The sequence below is a fragment of the Nothobranchius furzeri genome, chromosome 3 (genome assembly GCF_043380555.1).
Source record: "Nothobranchius furzeri strain GRZ-AD chromosome 3, NfurGRZ-RIMD1, whole genome shotgun sequence".
NCBI lineage: Eukaryota > Metazoa > Chordata > Actinopteri > Cyprinodontiformes > Nothobranchiidae > Nothobranchius > Nothobranchius furzeri.
Genome location: NC_091743.1, coordinates 79,688,398 through 79,707,230, shown reverse-complemented (window position 1 = coordinate 79,707,230; position 18,833 = coordinate 79,688,398). Strand labels below are relative to the sequence as shown.

The 18,833-nt window shown below is 41.9% G+C and overlaps 1 protein-coding gene across 1 annotated transcript in view; it reads right to left on the bottom strand.

Annotated features, from left to right (window-relative positions):
* Positions 1-18,561, bottom strand: part of afap1 (actin filament associated protein 1) — a 116,709-nt gene extending 98,148 nt beyond the window's left edge. The window contains exon 1 of the mRNA XM_015957797.3: positions 18,456-18,561. The gene's annotated coding sequence lies outside the window, so the exon portion shown is untranslated. The remainder of the gene's footprint in view (positions 1-18,455) is intronic.
* Between the last annotated feature and the right edge of the window lie 272 nt (positions 18,562-18,833).

Below are 18,833 nucleotides of genomic sequence, written 5' to 3'. Positions count from 1 at the left end.
GAAGCACGAAGCAAGGCAAAGCCTACGAGCAGGTGAAAAACCTTAAACAAAAACAGTGTGTGTGTGCTAAGAAACAGTGTAAATTGTGTAACATTTCATTATAAACTGCCATTCATAAAATGCGTGATTTCAACGTGATATTCATTTATAAATGTTAGCACGAATATATATATATATATATCATTAATTCATTCGGACCCAAACTCACTTAAATTCATCACTTCAGCTATTTATGTTTCACTCTTACATAACAACATTAAATAATGAGCAGGTTTGAAGTAGCTTATTAACAATCAAACATCAAACTGATTCCTAAACACCCGACACAAACATTTATGATGCGCACCGGAGTCCACAGTGTCAGCTCCGAGCTGCGCTTAACAATCACACATCAGCTGATCGGCATGCACACACGCGTTACAAATCTGCGTCTTACCGGCTGCCTCTCCAGTCTTTAGATGAGTGTCATTTACCTCTTCGGAGGATCACCACGGTGGTGCTTCCTCTAGGAACTTTCACAACCAGTTTTCTCTCCTGACATGTCCTACATAAAACATTTCAGGCAGGAAATGCGCTGTGACGTTCTGAGACGTGGAGCGACACACGCACTGACCTTAATTAGTTCCAGCTGTCTCATTTACCACCTACTCCGTGTGTCTTATTTGTTTTCTTTATTTTTACGTTTTTTTTTCCCATTCTTTTTTATGTTTTCATTTTAGTTTTTTATTTCAATCTAAATACGCTGTATGATCAAGATTTTGACCGCACAATACTCTTCTCTTCCCATCACTCTGGTACAAGTTGATCTTGGTCTCATCTGTCCATAGGATGTTGCTCCAGAACTGTGAAGCCTTTTTTAGATGTTGTTTGGCAAACTCTAATCTGGCCTTCCTGTTTTTGGGGCTCACCAATGGTTTACATCTCGTGGTGAACCCTCTGTATTCACACTGGTGGAGTCTTCTCTTGTTTGCTGACTTTGACACAGATACACCTACCTCCTGGAGAGTGTTCTTGATCTGGCCAGCTGTTGTGAAGGGTGTTTTTTTCAGGATTCGTCGGTCATCCACCACAGTTGTTTTCCGTGGTCTTCCGGGTCTTTTGGTGTTGCAATTTGGATGTAAATACCCTCAAATAAAAGCTGACAGTTTGCAGTTAAAGCACATCTTGTTCGTTTCATTTGATATCCATTGTGGTGGTGTATAAAGCCAAAAATGTTAGCATTGTGTCGATGTCCCAATATTTATGGACCTGACTTTATTTGTTCCTGACACCTGAATTCTGTATAAAAGCTCCAGATCAATAAACTGGTGACTAAAATGAGCTGCAGCAGCTTAACACTGTTTCCAAGTCTATTAACGCAGCTTGTAACATTTAATCAGACAGAAAACACAAACATATCTTTGAGTGACAGCTCAGTCCTATGTGGTGTTGGGGCTGTATATAAATATTTTACAATTTATTATCACTATGTCTGTTTTAGTTAGCATGTGAGCCTACATGCAGTGATTTATAAAAAAAATATCCACCAACATATTCTACCTTGAACTTCGCTCTAAACAGCCAAAAAGGTATGGTTGCTAGGGAGTAATGGCAAAAATTTGTCCAGTCAGCTGAATTTCATGTACTTGCCTCAGGTCCTTTGTCGATTGTAAAGGTTTGGGTAAGGCCTCCGATTTTTTCCACCCCTTCCACCACCAAGATCTGCCTCGTTTCCAGCCATGGTCACAGTAAACCCAAGGGGTATGCAGGTTTCATCATTTTTCCTGGTCTTTTTCTTCCAGATACCCACATTTGCTGTACTTGCTTCAGGTGCCTCCGCCCTTTCTCTTTACTGTGTCCAAACTCTGGGGAAGCTTCCTTCTACAGACTCTTCTTCAGCCGCTGAGACAGGAAGTGCGTTGCAGTGTGTTCAGTGTAGCCTTAATATCTTCCCCACCTCTACCTCAGCAAATGTCATGTCACCTAGCAACCTTGATGCTGCCTAGCAGAAATTTAACAACTGGGCAGCCAACTGTCACACAATTGATCCTCTTCACACTCACTCATGCCACACCTCCAATAACTCACAACCCCCAAACCCCCCCCACCCCCCCGGAGACGAAACGGACGAAAGCCATAGCCTGCATCTCCATCACTGCTGCCACTTAGTGACTGGAGGCTTGCTTAGCATTAAATTTGGATAAAGATACTAATATTAATACAATTTGACACCTCCCACTGCTTGGAAAGCACTGGTTTGAGGCGGTTAGATTTAGGGATGCACCGATGGATCGGCATTTGATCGTAATCGGCCCATAGCGCCCCTATCGGTTTTGATCGGAATTTTCAAAATAGATCAAAGCAAACTGATCAGGGTTGTCACGGTAACCAGTGTAGCGGTAAACCCCGGTAAAAAAAAAAGTTGACAATAATAATAACCGACTTGTTTTTTAAAAAACTATATTATCTTGGTGGGTTTACCGTGGCTGCGGTGTAGGCGCGGTGACCCTTACCAGCCACCGTATCATCTGCTGAAGTTGCCGGCGGCACATGCACACTTTGTTGTTTACAACAAAACTTTCTTGAAGCTAAAGCTGAAATAATGGTCAAAGGAGGAGACGGCAGTGCTCAGGAGGACATTTATTATCCCTCAAAGAAGACAAAGTCGGAAGTACGGGCATATTTTAGATATTTGAAGAATGCCGAGGGAGTTTATAGAAGACGGACGGCTATCCTGTTTGCAGCACGAGCAGAAAAAGTGTCTGTGAAAGGCAGCAACGCTTCAAATCTCATGACACATCTGCGTGACCATCACCCACAACTCTGCAGTCAACGCAAGGCAAGCTAACGTTAGCGTTTTAGCTAAAATGCGTGATCCGAGGATTTGGGTTGGGGGAGAATGCAACGAGTTGCTATATAAAGCAGCCGCAGCGCCGCTACCTGCATATAAACCGTGTCGCGGACACCCCCATGTTGAAATGACGCTATGCATTATGGGGCTCCCAGGGGCAGATAAGAGTTGGTCTCTCTCCGAGAATAATTATGAATTTAACAATGATTACTGCCTGATGACATTTTCCACATCTGCAAAGCTCACTGGAACACAAACCGAGGACAATATTCTCCTGATATACGGATTGCTCAAGTAAGGGTAAAAAAAAAAAGTATCTGATTAGAAGGCTACTTGAGTACTGAGTATCATCTGATCTAATATTTCTAAATGATGACATCAAACAGACAAAAAATAAGAAGTTATGGGCAAATATTGGCATTTTAAAGACTAAAGGAAAAAAATGTAAACAAATAAACAACATAATTACAAAATAACACATTTTAGGCAAAATTTAGACACAAACTGAGGACAATATTTCCTGACATACAGAATTTATTTAATTGTGTGAAAATGTAGCACGTTTAAAAAAAATACCGCGATAATACCGAAAACCGTGGTAATTTTGGTCACAATAACCGTGAGGTTAAATTTTCACACCGTGACAACCCTAATACAGACCATTTTAGATTAGGTTACATTTCCTTTATTCCCAGATTATGTAGTTTGTACCACTCATTATAATGTTGTAGAAAATTTCTGGCCAATCCACGTGATCGGTATCGGTGATCGGTATCGGTGATCAGCATTCTTTGATATCGTATCGGTGATCGGTATCGGTGATCAGCATTCTTTGATATCGGTATCGGTGATCGGTATCGGTGATCAGCATTCTTTGATATCGTATCGGTGATCGGTATCGGTGATCAGCATTCTTTGATATCGGTATCGGTGATCGGCAGCAAAAAACCTGATCGGTGCATCCCTAATTAGATTCATTTTCTTTTTCCTTTTTTGCTTCTTATTGTTTCTCAAACTGAAAGGAAGATGGAAAAAGACAGTTCACACAAAAAATTACAAGGTCCCAGGCTTTTGAACTGTGTTGAGTACTCGGTTTGTGTGTGCTTACTCCCACACACACCACTCCCTTACTGTCCCTGCTGTGAGTGTGTGGTTTTATGTAAACCTCAGCGTATAGTCTCTGTCCATGTGCACCAGAAAGCTTGTTGCCCTTGGCTGCCACTCTGGTGAACTTGTTGATTTTTGAGATCAAGACATAATCTGTCAAATGAGAAAGATCAACATTAAACAGAGAAGGAGGTCTCAGGTTTTAACTTTCCAGAAACTACAATGCAGCAATGAATCTGATCCCTGGTCAGTTTTGCACCAGTTTACAATGCCATGTATGTGAGAGAGTCTCACTTGTGGATCGGGACAACAAACATACAGATGTGGACAAAAGTGTTTGATCAATGAAAGAAAAACCCACAATGGTCACAGAAACAACTTGAGTCTGACAAAAATAATAATAAATTTAAAAATATTAACAATTAATTTATCAAATAATGTGACCAAAGGGACGTGTTCATTCAAGGTGAGTCCGCTAATTAGCATCCTAGGAGTCTACAATCTTGTAATCAGTCAGTGGGCCTTCATGTAGCGCTCCAGGTAGTCACTGTGTTGTTTGGTGACATGGTGTGTACCGTACATAACACGGACTCGAGAAAGCAAACATAAAAGTTGCCTCAGAATATTAGAAAGATAATTATAGACAAGCATGTTAAAGGTAAAATCTATGAGACCATCTCCAAGCAGCTAGATCTTCCAGTGACTATAGTTGCTCATATTAATCAGAAATATCAGATCAATGGGACTGTAGTCAACCTCCCTGGACGTGGCTGCAGGAGGAAAATTGATAATAAATCGAAGAGGAGGATAATCTGAATGGTAACAAAAGAGAGAGAGTGTGTGTGTGTGTGTGTGTGTGTGTGTGTGTGTGTGTGTGTGTGTGTGTGTGTGTGTGTGTGTGTGTGTGTGTGTGTGTGTGTGTGTGTGTGTGTGTTTGGGGGAGGGTACATTGGAACTTTGTCCCCCCCAGTTTGAAAACCCTATCTGCGCCCCTGCAAAGGAGGACACCATTGTTGAAAACAAATAATAAAAAAGCCAGACTGGAACATGCCAAACTACATGCTGACAAGCTAGAAAACTTCTGGGAAAATGTCTTTTGGACAGATGAGACAAAAGTGGAACTTTTTGTCAGCTCATGTTCACAGATGGAAAAATGAAGCATATCAAGAAAAGACACACACACTACAGTTTCATAGCTTGGAACTCTGAATTGTTACATTTGAAATGACTCCTTAAGAAGTAAAACATTTTAAAACGAATAAAAAACTATCTGATCACATTTAAAAAGAGAAAAAACTTCAGAGGGAGTCACTAAAATCACTAAAACTCTTTGTCTTACAACCCACGTGTTTGTTTTAGTCACTAAAACACATGTTTAGAAATTAGGTACAAAATGGGAATTATGAATATAGTTTTATATGTTAATGATGTTAATTTCTTCACTTTAAAAAGTAAATTTAATAAGCATAACTGCAGCCCGGAAACTGATCCATCAAAGTCCTAACATGCCCCAGGAGTGTGGAGAAGGTGACTGGAAGGATCACACTACAGTTTAAAAATGTATTAACTCTGAATCTGAAGTTAAAAAGCTTCTTAAATCAGAAGTTCAACATCTTAAAAAAATAAGGAAGTTTTTTTTTTAAACCACCAGGAAGAAACCAGAAATGAAACACATTTCCTGAGAGGACTGATGCTCGTCTTTGGATGAAAGCATTTAATAGAGTGGATGAGAAAGACAGACGAGTGAGACAAAGCTCTCCTGTGTGCCAACCTCACTGAACCACACACACACACACACACACACACACACACACACACACACACACACACACACTCAACTCAGACCCCCTCAAACAGTGACTCAGCTTCAGGGTTTCATCTGCTAAAAACCTTCATAGTCTGCTTTTAAACGCACACACACACACACACACACACACACACACACACACACACACACACTTACTTATACTTTTCTTTCTCTTGCCCTGCAGCCCTCTGGAGGTTAGTAGACATGTTCATGAAACAAGCTAAAAGCGGACGGAGATGTTTTTCTCTATCACCAGATTGGACGCAAACCAGTAAGAAAGAGCACTGAGACACAGAAAGCTTTAAGTTTTCTCAGTTTCTGTCTTGTTTTATTATGATTTTCTTCAAAAAAAATTCCAACTTCTTTTTACAACCCCTGGGAGACTGTTGTTGGTGATCTTTAGATGTTTTAATGTGATTTTTTATTTGCATGCTGTCCCAGGAAACAGACTCATAATAAACGTAAACTCCTGATCCTTTTACTAAAAATCTCCTGGACATCAAACTCAGAACATCGCCAAACTCAAAATGTCATCACTCGATGACGATTATGCAGCAGATTTTTGTTTATTTATACAAATAAAGAATTGAGGCCCTGGGGAATGTATAGTTAATATTAAATTATTGTACCTATTTAACTGGAAAATGTAGGCATCCTCAGATGTGATCAAAATTTACATGTTTTTCTTTGTACATTTTATAAAATCACAAAACTAAAACCTGATTCACAAGCCAGGATTTTTAAATAATTGAATGATTTTCACAACATAAGAGACCAGACACATGATCATTGTAAAATAGTCAACTATAAATCACTGGTGCGCCATAATCTTACAAATAACTTATAATAATTGTGACTTTAGAAAGTTTCACATAATCTATAAACTTTACCAAATGTTTTTTTTTTTTGTAAACGTCTCGTTACTCATTATTCAAGCTAGGGATGTGTACTGGTGAAATTCTGGCAATGCGATACAGGGGAGATGATACAATGTACACATACAATGCATACTTTCAGTCAGATGTTATTCGCAATTTTTTTACTGAATTTATCGTAGGAAAAATAAAAAAACTGTCAGAACTGATACGTAGCATGTTTAACATGATGTTTCTGAACCACGATAGAGGATTTACATTTCAGTGGTCTAAACAAAACCCATTGCACATAGAGTCATTAATTTGCTTCCATGTGGAGGTTTGACATGTTGAATGGGGCGGCAGTAGCTCAGCAGGTTGAGCGGGTTGCCCAGTAATCGGAAGGTTGCAGCTTCGATCCTGGCTCCGGACAGAGAATTCTGCTGTTGTATCCTTGGGCAAGACACTTAACCCACCTTGCCTGCTGGTGGTGGGACCGGTGGCGCCTGCACTCAGCAGCCTCGCCTCTGTCAGCGCGCCCCAGGGCAGCTGTGGCTACATCGTAGCACATCATCACCACTGTGTGAATGGATGAATGATACTCTGTAGTGTAGAGCGCTTTGGAGTCCTTACTCTGAGAGCCGCTACACAAGTGCGGGTCATTTATTTATCATTTGAATGCTTTTTTAAACCTGATAAACATACAGTGTATGTGTTGAAGCTGAACTGGTGATGAGCACAGATGAAAAGGCTTGGTTCTGCCCTATCCTGGTCCTCAGGCAGCCCAGACATTCAGGTGTCAGTGAGACGTTCGAGGACAGGCAGATACATCACAAAGTATGCTTCAGGAAAAACTGTTTCTCTTCTTTTAGGGTGGAGCAGATCTCCCACACCTCCTGGTGGCTGCTGAAACTCAAACTGTTTCAATCTGAGGTTCTTTCACTGGAAAAAATTAACAGAATGTAGATGATTTCAGTACTAATGTCATTACAGGAATGTGAACTTTTTTTAAAGTCGATAAGTACATGCCTTTGTTTCTAATACTGAGTAGTTGGTAACTGAAGTAGTTTTGAGATTTTTTTAGAGTTGACTATTTTTTTTTCTAATTTAGGCATCGACATATAAAAAGCATAGACATACCCCACCCATTGCTCTGTGGGGGGCAGGTTTGAAGCCAAATGGGAGGTTCCCACCAACGTTTTGATTGTATCACAGGACTCGTCACACTCAGACAATCCAAAAGTGGGAAAAGAGGTGGAACTGAGGGTGGGGCTGTTATGGTTGGAACAGGGTTGTTGGAACCAATCTAACCAATGTAGCCACTAACTAACATAACTATCCTAAAAAGAAGCTAAGAATGAGCTCTGGGATAGCCCACCCACGCGACCACCTGGCTTCTGTTCTGGTAGCTTATGGGGCTTTATCTGGACTGTTAAAATACCAGCAGAGCCTCAGACTGCTACGATCTGAGCCGGGCGCGGGCGCCCTGGCCGCTTACATAATGTCGTGCTTCGCAACTATCAGAGATCAACACAGGAGATTGCTAACTAAAGCTAACGGAGGTTTCTCGAGCGCTATTAGCAAGAGAAAGGCGGTAAAGCGACTTCAAAATTTACTAAAAGTGCAGCTGTGTTTCTGTAAACTCCCTCAGAGAGCTCCACAATTGAGCAGCACAACTAAAACCTGGCATGGAAGCCAGGCAGACCTCTCGCAAGACGGGATCGTGTATGCCTGCACGTAGCAGCCGTTCCCGGCTGAGAGACAGGAGGGGCTGGGACACACACACACACACACACACACACACACACACACACACACACACACACACACACACACACACTCACACACGATATTTTAGGTTTTGTGTGAAAATAAGTCCAGGACTACAAATGCACTTCATGAAAGTGACGTCATCAAACCAGACACGGAGATAACTGAGGGAAAATGGCTGTAAGTTCTGCAAACTTCCCACAGGAGGAAATAACCACCATAAATCTGGTCATAACCGACTCAGTGGCCTAGTGGTAGAGTGTCCGCCCTGAGATCGGGAGATCAGGGGTTCGATTCCTGGTCGGGTCATACCAAAGACTTAAAAAAAATGGGACCCAATGCCTCCCTGCTTGACACCCAGCATTAAGGGGTTGGATTGGGGGTGTTAAACCACCAAATAATTCCCGAGTGCGGCTTGTCTGCAGCTCACCGCTTCCCCAGGGGATGGGTCAAATGCGGAGAATAAATTTCACCACACACCTGTGTGTGTGTGACGACTAAATGGGACTTTAATCTTTAATTTGGTAAGTAGCAGCTATGCTAGGGGGGGAGGAGATTATGTGGTGAAGTCACAGATGTGACGTGCTGATTTCTAGTTTGTAGTTGTGCTAATTACGAACTTTTACAAGCTGATAAATCTCAAAGTACGCGACTGGCGTGGTCGAAACACCCGTCAATAGTTTTCATTTAAATTGCAATCCAAGGTGTAAGGCAAGGTGGATTAGAAAATAGCGTTTTTAGCCGTTGACTTGCTTTCATTTTTTCATTCTTCTGGGGACCAATGGTGCGTAAGTGACTTAGGCTCCCTATATAACTTATGAGCCGCTACGTTTGCTTCCTTCAATTCTTTCCACCACACTGCTGCTTTTTGCCACCTTGTGTCAAATTACGAATGCTTGTCAACTATGTGGTCTCACATGATTGGCTCTGGAACCAGGAAGTATGGAGGCAGGACAGATTGTAAACTAATGACTATGTCCCTCTTCAGCCATTTTGAAAGGAGAAAAACAGACAATCCCCCAGCCGGCAGAGAAGCAAATCTGTTTCAGTGCAACCTTCCGTCCAACATTACTCAGACATCAGACGTTTTTGTGAAATTTTCACAGTAAAACTCTCACTTATTGAACATTTAAAGTCCAATCTTCAGGGACACAAATGTCAAATGAAACCACTGTGTCTGGACCCCATACGTAGGCTAACCATTTTTATGTTATTTAGAGATTTAGGAGTTTGACATGGATCAGATGATTCTGACATTGAGTCCTATCTGTGAATCTGTGTGAATTTGACTGATTGTTTACATTAGATATCAGTGGAAGATGCAACATTTAACCCATCACATGGATGGACAAATGTCTCAACTTTCTGGGTTGCTTCAGTCTGACAAATCCAAATTGAAACATAGAGAGACATTCAAACAAAGAATAAACACTAGTAGTGCCAATCAGAACATCATCCTATAAAAGAGAGACAACTTTTCCTCTCACTAAAGTGATCTCCACAACAATCCCAAAGGCTGAAGAACTAAAATGATGGTTTGCTGATTCCCTATTGGCCAAGACCGAACAATCCAAACATTAGCTGTGAGCCGTGGATGCCGACCTTGTCCCAACATGAAGTTCAGCACCTCTGCTTTAAAACGTTGGCTCAGCAATTACACACCTTGTGTGTGCGTCTCCAGGAGCACAGACAGGTAGAAACAGGTAGGAACAGGGAGACAGATGAGTAAGACGACACATGGAGTATTTTTCCTGTCTCTCTATCTTAGAAAATCTAGCTGTGATTGGCTGCATCCAGCCATACCTCTGGATCTGGATTATCCATTCTCCGTCAGCACTTAAGACAAAGATAATTTACACCTAGCTTGATTTCTGATTGCACAAAGGACCTTAAGGGAGTTCTTCCCGAACTCTGTCACTTATTGTGCCCTTACAGGGACATGTCTGGGTTTCTAGGAGTGGCTGAATTGTTTAATCAATACATTTGCAGTAGTCTCTAGTAGGAATGCATGCCTCGTACAGTAAGTCGTTCTCAGGGGGGAAAATATGATGGTGCACCATTTCTTGGAACTAAAAGTTGCTTGCATCACAGCTGAGCTTCAGACGGCAGGTTGTGGATTCTTATTTCGGGACATTTGGACATCTCATCCTGAAATGTATAACAGCAACACGACTCTACCACTGACTTGCAATGTGGATGTTTTATCACCACAAAGCACATAGGTTTGGAGGAGTTTCTGCTGTGTGGTGAAGTTGCTAATGTTAACGGTATAGGGCTGGGTGATATGACGACATATATCGTCTGTATGATAGAAAATATCTCTCATTTACACCACGGTTAGGCATTTTACAGCAGTATTTTATGTCAAGATGCACCTTACAGCATGCCCATGCACGCTAGCAATGCATAAGCAAACATGAAGGAAGATGGTAACGGGCACGGTTCAGATCAGGGTAATTTTCATCGGGATTACCTGCCAACCCAAAATGAGGAGCTTGTATCTAAAAGAAGGGCATATTTCTGTGCATGGATGTGGTTTGGATCTAGGAGGATCTTTGTTGACATCTGTTTTCATCTTTGTGTGCATGTGCGAGTGGCTGGGTGGCAAAAACAAGCTACTATCAATACGTGACGTACACTTTTAGAAGAGTTTACGGATAAAATCCCGACATATAAACACTTCAACGTCTAAAGACAAGAGGCCGATGATTATTTTGTTTTAAGGAAAGTTGAGCTCTTCTGAAAACAGAAAGCTGTGGTCATGCTAATAGCTGCATTTAGCTCCAACGAGCAGAGTTACAGTGTTGTTTACATGATGGCCAAAGAAAATGGGCAAATCCTCACAGCGACTGCAATGCTGGTAAGTCCATTAATCTGTGCCCTTAATTATTTCTTTCTTTATTATTATTATTATTATTATGATCACAGATTGAGACCTGAATCAAAACGCGACAACAACATGACTCTGTGGATTTAAATCACACAAAGATGAACGTTTGTAAAAACATCTTCTCTGATTTACAAATACTTAGTCACAAGGACTTACCATTAACCTAATCAGCCTCACAAACTGTCGGTTGCTGCAGGAGTCGTGGCTTTCTTCGGAGAGTCCGGGTTGCTTCCTATCATCTTTTTCGTAATTCGCGGTCGTTTACAGAGGAAATTCCAATAACACTTTTATCAAACCTCCCACGTGCAGAACTATCAACCACACAGCAAGAATGATCCATCTGCTTAGCTAAATCCTCCTCCAAACATGCAAAACAATACAGGCAAAATTTGTTGTTTCTTGCCACGCACTACCGGGATGCAATGTGAGAATCACAAGCACTGACGCCACAAAACATCCTCCTATAGGAAGGCCGATGTGGACCAGAAAACAGTTGTTTGTAAAGTTTACCAGCTTGGTGCTCTTCGTGCCAACAACAAACTCCAACACTGTAAATTTATTTTACCACCTGCGCAAAAATCATAATCGTTAATGTCCACATCTTAATGCATCAATTAGGTTATTTTTCTCAGCTCTACCGAGCACCCCCAGCTAAACAAACCAACACACTGCCTTAAAGCTACACTAGCTAACGGTTAGCTTAAAGGGACTTTACGGACTTTTGAATTTTTATGCTCGCGATTGCCCCCTCAGGCCAAAAGCGTAACGGCAGCTTCAATAGTAGGCTCGTGCACGAGGCACGCATGCTGTATGTGCACACTCCTTAACGAAAATAACAGCTGAGACAGTCCCTTGTGTGTGTGTGTGTGTGTGTGTGTGTGTGTGTGTGTGCGCGCGCGCGCGCGTGTGTGTGTGTGGGTGGGGGGGGGGGGCAGAGGACAGAAGAACGCGCAGCTAATTAATTAAATAATTTGGTTCTGTACCTTTCTCTTCAGCACAGCTGACAAAGGTTTATGATGGGTCAGTCCTCCTGCATGCTCAGATCATTCCCTTCCCTTGTTTGAAAAATTGTTCCAAAATGAAAGTTGAACCCACATCCTTTTTATCTGTGAATTCAATGCCGTTCGGCGAGTCTCAAATAAAATTTGGGCATCTTACTGTAAAAAAATATACCATTAATGTAAAAAAAAAAAAACTAAATAAACTATGTTCACACCCAGAATCAAACCCAGGTCTTCTGCATGAGAGTCGGACATCTCACAAGGTGAGCTATACACCAGTGATATTGACAACATCTGTAACTTTTATATCCTAGATAACACCTGAAACAATGTCAAATCAAAGAATGGTTCGGAGCGAAAATGGCTATTTTGTTGCTAATTTGCAGGAAATATCTAGAAGAAAGTAGCTAAGGGTCCTCAGAAATGTAGCTAGGTTCGTCACTAGGCGTTAGGAATAGCGACAAAGTCGCACTGCCTCTCTCTCTCTGCTGCTAAAGCTACGGATAGCAAATGCTACGGGCTATACCTGAGCGTGAACGTGCATGAAGCAGCCTGCTCGACCCGAGCAGCTCTCTTTTTCTGTGATTTTACAGAAAAACAGGCAATCACAGTAAAAATGCCAGGGCTCATTCTACAGGACCAGGGCATTGCAGGAGAATGTATGAAGAAGAAATTTATTATTTCTATACATGTTTTGGCTGTCAAACTTCCATAATGCCCCTTTAAAGTAGCCGAGACATCTGCTGCTGTTTCCATGACGTTAAAACAACGACTTTCCCTGTCGTGAGTCAAGATGGGTGAGTCCATGAATGTTAAGTGACAGTGTGATGTAGATCTGTCAGGCTTGTCTAATCCTAGATTTTCACTGTCTATTTTCTACCAGAAGCTAATGCAGGAGGTAGATGTAGGAGACTATTTTCATGCTCAACCTGCATGAAAAACTCAAGAGTGACTGATTATAATTAGAAAAAAACACTTAAAAGATGGTTTTTCAGTCAACCACACCTTTAATGTTGCAGTATTACACAGTGGGGTCTAAAGATGGCCTTAGATATTACACACATAGCAGAAAACACCGTCAGATTTTCAGTTCTCATTATCAGCAGACTACACATAACAGTGGGTTTGTTTACATGACTTTATCTTCCTTTATGGAACTGGACTCGGGTTTCACGGCGGATTCATGATGAGCTAAACAATGAAATCACCAGTGCACTGATTTAATCTTAAACTCAGTCTCACTGCAAACACTAACAGACCAAATATTTCTGTCCCCTCAGCAGGACTCCTTACAGTCAGACAGAGTTTTCACCTGCAGGCAAACACCTGGACCATGCTGGTGGGAAAGAGGCAGGAGGAATGGAACTACTGGATATGCTGGGCATGGACACAAGGAGAGAAAGGGACACAGATAGGTCAGATATCCTCACTCCATAGGATTGGTGTTTATTTCTCCAAACAGGATTTTATGTACTGCAAATAATTCATGAAGTCCATCACTTTCATGCAAGCATGACTTTATAAAGTCTACATAATGCACAGAGTCCAAACTTGTGTGGTATTGGAGTGAATTGGGTCCAAACATTTGGTCCAATAACAGACAGAGGAGTATTGAGTCATTCAACACACGTTTAAAGTAGGGCCCGACCGATGTGCTTTTTTTGGGACGATACCGATACCGATATAAAACTTATAACAAAGGCCGATAGCCGATATAATGGCCGACAAATCTCCCTCACATAAAAAAGAAATACTGTAAATCCTCTAATACAGGCCCGGGCCTGTATTTGACTCAAGCTCATCAAGCTCCAGGCCTTTATTGGAAGGAGGGCCAGTATTAGAGGCAGGCCTCTATTTCTATTTGAGCAAAATGAACTAATGGTTCGCTGGAGTTTTTGACAATTAATATTGCGCCCACATTTTCAAAGTTAAACACATTTCTTTTAACAACGGTAGTTTCTTCTTCAGCCCTCTCCCCCTCCCCCTGCGCAGCGGCTGCAAACTCACTGATGTACCTGCAGCCTCTCAGAGTTCCTGCTGCTCTAAACATTAAAATAATTATTTAATTTTCTGTTCCTCACTTCTGATTACCTTCAACGGTGTCTGTTTGTTGCAACCAGCAGGTACAAAAACTAACTTGTTTTTATTTGACAATTTTTCTATCCTGTCTGTTTATTATCTTCCTGCATCTCCTCTCAATCCTAAAGAAAAACTGCTACCTGGGTTCATATTCACCTTATGAGTTACCTTTGAACTGCAGTTCTAAAAGATCTACCGACCGCAAAAACAGCGGAGCGCTCCCTGCTTGGCGGCCGCATCAGTGATCAGTGCGTCGGAGGACAAGGTGATATGCCCCGCTCCACAGCAGCGAAACACATCAGGCGCAAATAAAAGACAGAAAACATTAAAGGAAATGAACCGACATGAACGATCGCGTGTCAGTACTGACGCACTGGCACAGCGCGTTGCCCCCCCCCCCCGAGCGCAGGAGCTTGTCACCTGCTGACTGCAGGCTGCTGTCTTTTCCGAGGGCTGCATCTTGCCGGTCATTATCACGTGACAGCGACTAGTCGACGACAGGCATAAAAAGTCACTATAGTGAAGTCGACTAGTTCATACAACCCCTGCTACTGCTCCCCAGAGTGTTCTGCAGCATAATCAGCACGTTCTCTTTGAACTTGATATCAAATTTTCGCCTCCTCTTCGTCTCCGCACAGTTAAAGTTACCCTCGCGGTCTGTCACTGGCAAATCAAAAGTGAGACGATGACACAAACGCCCCCCCGTACTTGCTTGTTACCACATTCCACCCGGCCACAATAAGAGACCGGCCATTATTCACCTCCGCTGACTCCGACACCGGCCAAAATTGGTGACCCGACCTTTAATTGAATACCGGCCTGTATTAGAGGATTTACGGTAAACATTTTCTCAAGCTTAAACACTTCATTTTCTGCCTTTTTGATGCAAACTTATTTCTCTATTACACACCAAATAAATGTCTCAATAACTCACTAGGGTTTCCAAGTAATACAAATAAGATTTATTTAGCAGATCTCAAAAACAACAGAACACACAAACTCCGTCACAGCATAAATCTAACATTCAAGTTTTTTCTTGTAAACTGTGGTTTCCACAAATACATTTTAACTTAAAGGAATATTCCACCACTCAGTAAAATTGTGTCTTGTTAAGATTCCCCAGAGTTGGACAAGTCAGATAAAGCATTTTATAACCAGCCCAACATGATCTGGCAGCAGTTGCTTTTCTTAGTTTAGCATAAAACAATGTAAGTGAATTCACATACATTGTAGTGAATGCAAGCGTTCCCTTCCATTGCTTTATGCTAAAACAACTGGTTTCAAAATGTTTTTTCTGTCTTGGCTAACTCTGGGGAATCTAACAACACACACAAGTTTAGGGACAGAAGATCCCTATAAGAATATTAAAATAATAAAAATGCAGCAATAAATAATACGTAATACTCGTGTTTTGTAACAAAGTAACACTCTGTGGAAGTTAACTTGGTGAACGTATTCTATGGCGTCAGACCCGTGCCACAACCCGTGCACGTGGATTGGGTCCACATCGCGCGTGTGAACGGGACTCGCGAGTGAAAATATATATGTGTGCACGGGTTGTGGCACGGGTCTGACGCCATAGTATTCACCCTGGACAGGAAATAATTGCACATAAGAAACATAAATGAGAATAAATTTAAAAAAGTTCCAAAGCAATAATTTGTGTTCAAAGTTCAAAGGAGTGGAGCCACACAACATGAGTTCATAAAGCTGGCGCCATCTGCTGGATAGATAGCGCAATATCGGCCATATCGGCGGTATTTTTGGCCGATAGCCGATACTGTTAATGACCCCAATATCGGCCGATATATCGGTGGGCCCTAGTTTAAAGGCATAAAAGCATAAAAAATAACTATTTTATTAGAGAGAAACCAGTTAGTTCACAACATCCTCTTTCAAGTGGCATTGATGTCAGCCGTTACAGAACAATGACTTCCTCAGTAATCGACATGCTCAACATGTGTCATAATCCCACAACAATGACCCAATCGTAAATCTAGTCCCTGCAAACAAAAACTCCTAAAGCTTCATGCAAACAAGCAGAACGCTGATTTGGACAAATCGTGTTTAAAGTCAGCCCGATATTTTTATTTCATTCCATCTCTTCCTGCAGGTTGTTGGATCAGAGCACCATCCTGGCTGCGGATCAAGAGGATGTATGCAACCTGTCTTCCTGGCATTGTGCATTTTAGAGACAGGCTGCAGTGAGACTGTCCTAGCCTTTCCAGAAAATACAGAAATACACACACACACACACAAACACACACACACACACACACACACACACACACACTCACACTCACATCTGTTGCAGGTCAACTAAGGTCAGAATAGTCCATTCTGATAAAATCCTCAAACTGACACACTCCAGCCTGTGTCGGTTGGGCCTCAGAACATTCCTCACCAGAACATCTGAGTGTCTGCTCTGAACAGTCCTGCCTGAATATTACATCCAGGTTGGAGCTGATGGACATCTCAGGGCTAAAACAACTCTGTGTTAATGAATCATTAACATCTACTGGTCCACCATTCTGCATTCATGTTCCAACACCATAGCCCCGCAGGAGACCTCTTCCCCTGTCCTACTTGTGTCCCTGCCACACTCGCTTCAGCTGCTGCTTACATCTATGTAAAGTCTGAGCAGTGTGGTAGGAGAAAAGCCCAAACAGATTACATCCATAGATGAGCCAAATACAAGGATGAGGGACCATACTCAGATCCAGGTTCTGTTTGTTCTGGCTGGTTCTGTCTCTGCTCCACACACAGGACACATCAAAACCAAACTGAAACAACAGCTGTTTTCATTTTATCATTGATGTGTTTAATCATGTTGCATGGTGCTTAATTCATTCATACATTCATTCATCTTGAAGGAAGTTAACACTGCATTTAGCTCACTGATAACAAATCTTCTTAATGAAAAGTCACTTCAATACCAAAACATTCGCTCCCACACAGAACTAAGGCTGCTCCGGAAACGAGAGTTCTGATAACGACACTCCACATTTACACCATCCATTTTGCCTCATTCACAACTAGATCCATTCATCACATAGTGTTTAAAGTTAGAGTTAGCCTTGTTTTAAATGGTTTAGAAATACATCTTCTTAAACTTTAAAACTTGTCGCTCTCTTTTGACTCTGGGTTATTACGAAGTGTTGCCTAATCCCTGCAATAAAAAGTTCCGATCTTCTGGTTAAAGGTAGTGTTCAAAGATACATCAAATTGGTTTCATATTTTCTATGGAATCTCACCTTAGATGGTTTCCTACGTAAGATGTAACTATTGATCCTCTACACTGTCCCCAGTGGTGTTTCCTCAGCCTTTGTCTGGCTTTTGTTGGACCCAAGTGGATCTGTCCCACATCACTGAGCTCTTGGGTCCTCTATCTGCAGTCTGTTGCATTAAAGGACAAGGGAGCTGTGTGTGTTTGTGTGGGGGGTGGGGTGGGGGACTACATTTCTAGCCCATACAATCAGTTTGTGCTGAATTTAGTTATTTTTTATACCCAAATTTAAATAAACACGTGATTTTAGTAAAATCATTTTACTCTGATCTGGCCTGAGCCGAAAGGAGCCGACAGAAACCCAGCTGGTTCCTCCTCCTCCTCCTCCTCCTCCTGCAGGGCTGCTGATGGGAGCCTCCGAGAGGAGGAGGGAGAGTCTGGGGCATCACACCCCGTCTGTCTGCCAATTAATCACTCCTCCTCTTCCTCCTCCCATCCTCTCCTCTCAGGCACATGGTCCTTTGTATCAACAGAACCACCCATAGACCCGGCTCACAGCTGACTCACATAAATAATAACAGAAGGTTCTGAGAAACCTGAATTGGTTCTTATATCAGCGATATTTAAAGAGGTTAAAACACAACAGAACCCAACAGGACCCACAGAGTTTATCAACAGAATCACCCACCAGACCCAGCAGGAGGTCCAACCGCACCTACAGCAGGAACTAAACCTAAACACATCCTCCAGACTTTTGATTAATGAACCCATCCCGACACAAGCAGCTCGGGTTTTTCTCTCCTAACCGGAACCCAGCAGAACATCTCAGACCGACACATATGTTAATGAAAATCCACCAGAACCACGTGACTCAGACAGAGTACACCTTACCTTTGTCGTTTGTCCTCCTTTTCCACCTTAGAAATAAAGATTCCCTCTCGGTCCGGTCAGTGGCAATGAAGGGTGGGTGCGCGTGTTAGTGATGACTGACAGCACCACTGACCAATCACAGCCCGGGGGGCGAGGCTTGTGGGTTCAGCATCCTAAACCATGATTTGATCAAAGACGTTTTTTTTTTTTTTTTTTTTTTTGTGGTGGATGAATTTCAGGAATGTTGAGAAATTATTGTCACAAATCGTTCCAGGTTGATAGTAATTTAATAAAAGCTGACGCTCTGTTGAAACCCTGCCTGAAATAAATACATCATCATGTATTTTTCTTTTGTCAAAAACAGTCCAGCTAAGTTTTGTTTCACTTGCAAAGTAAGAT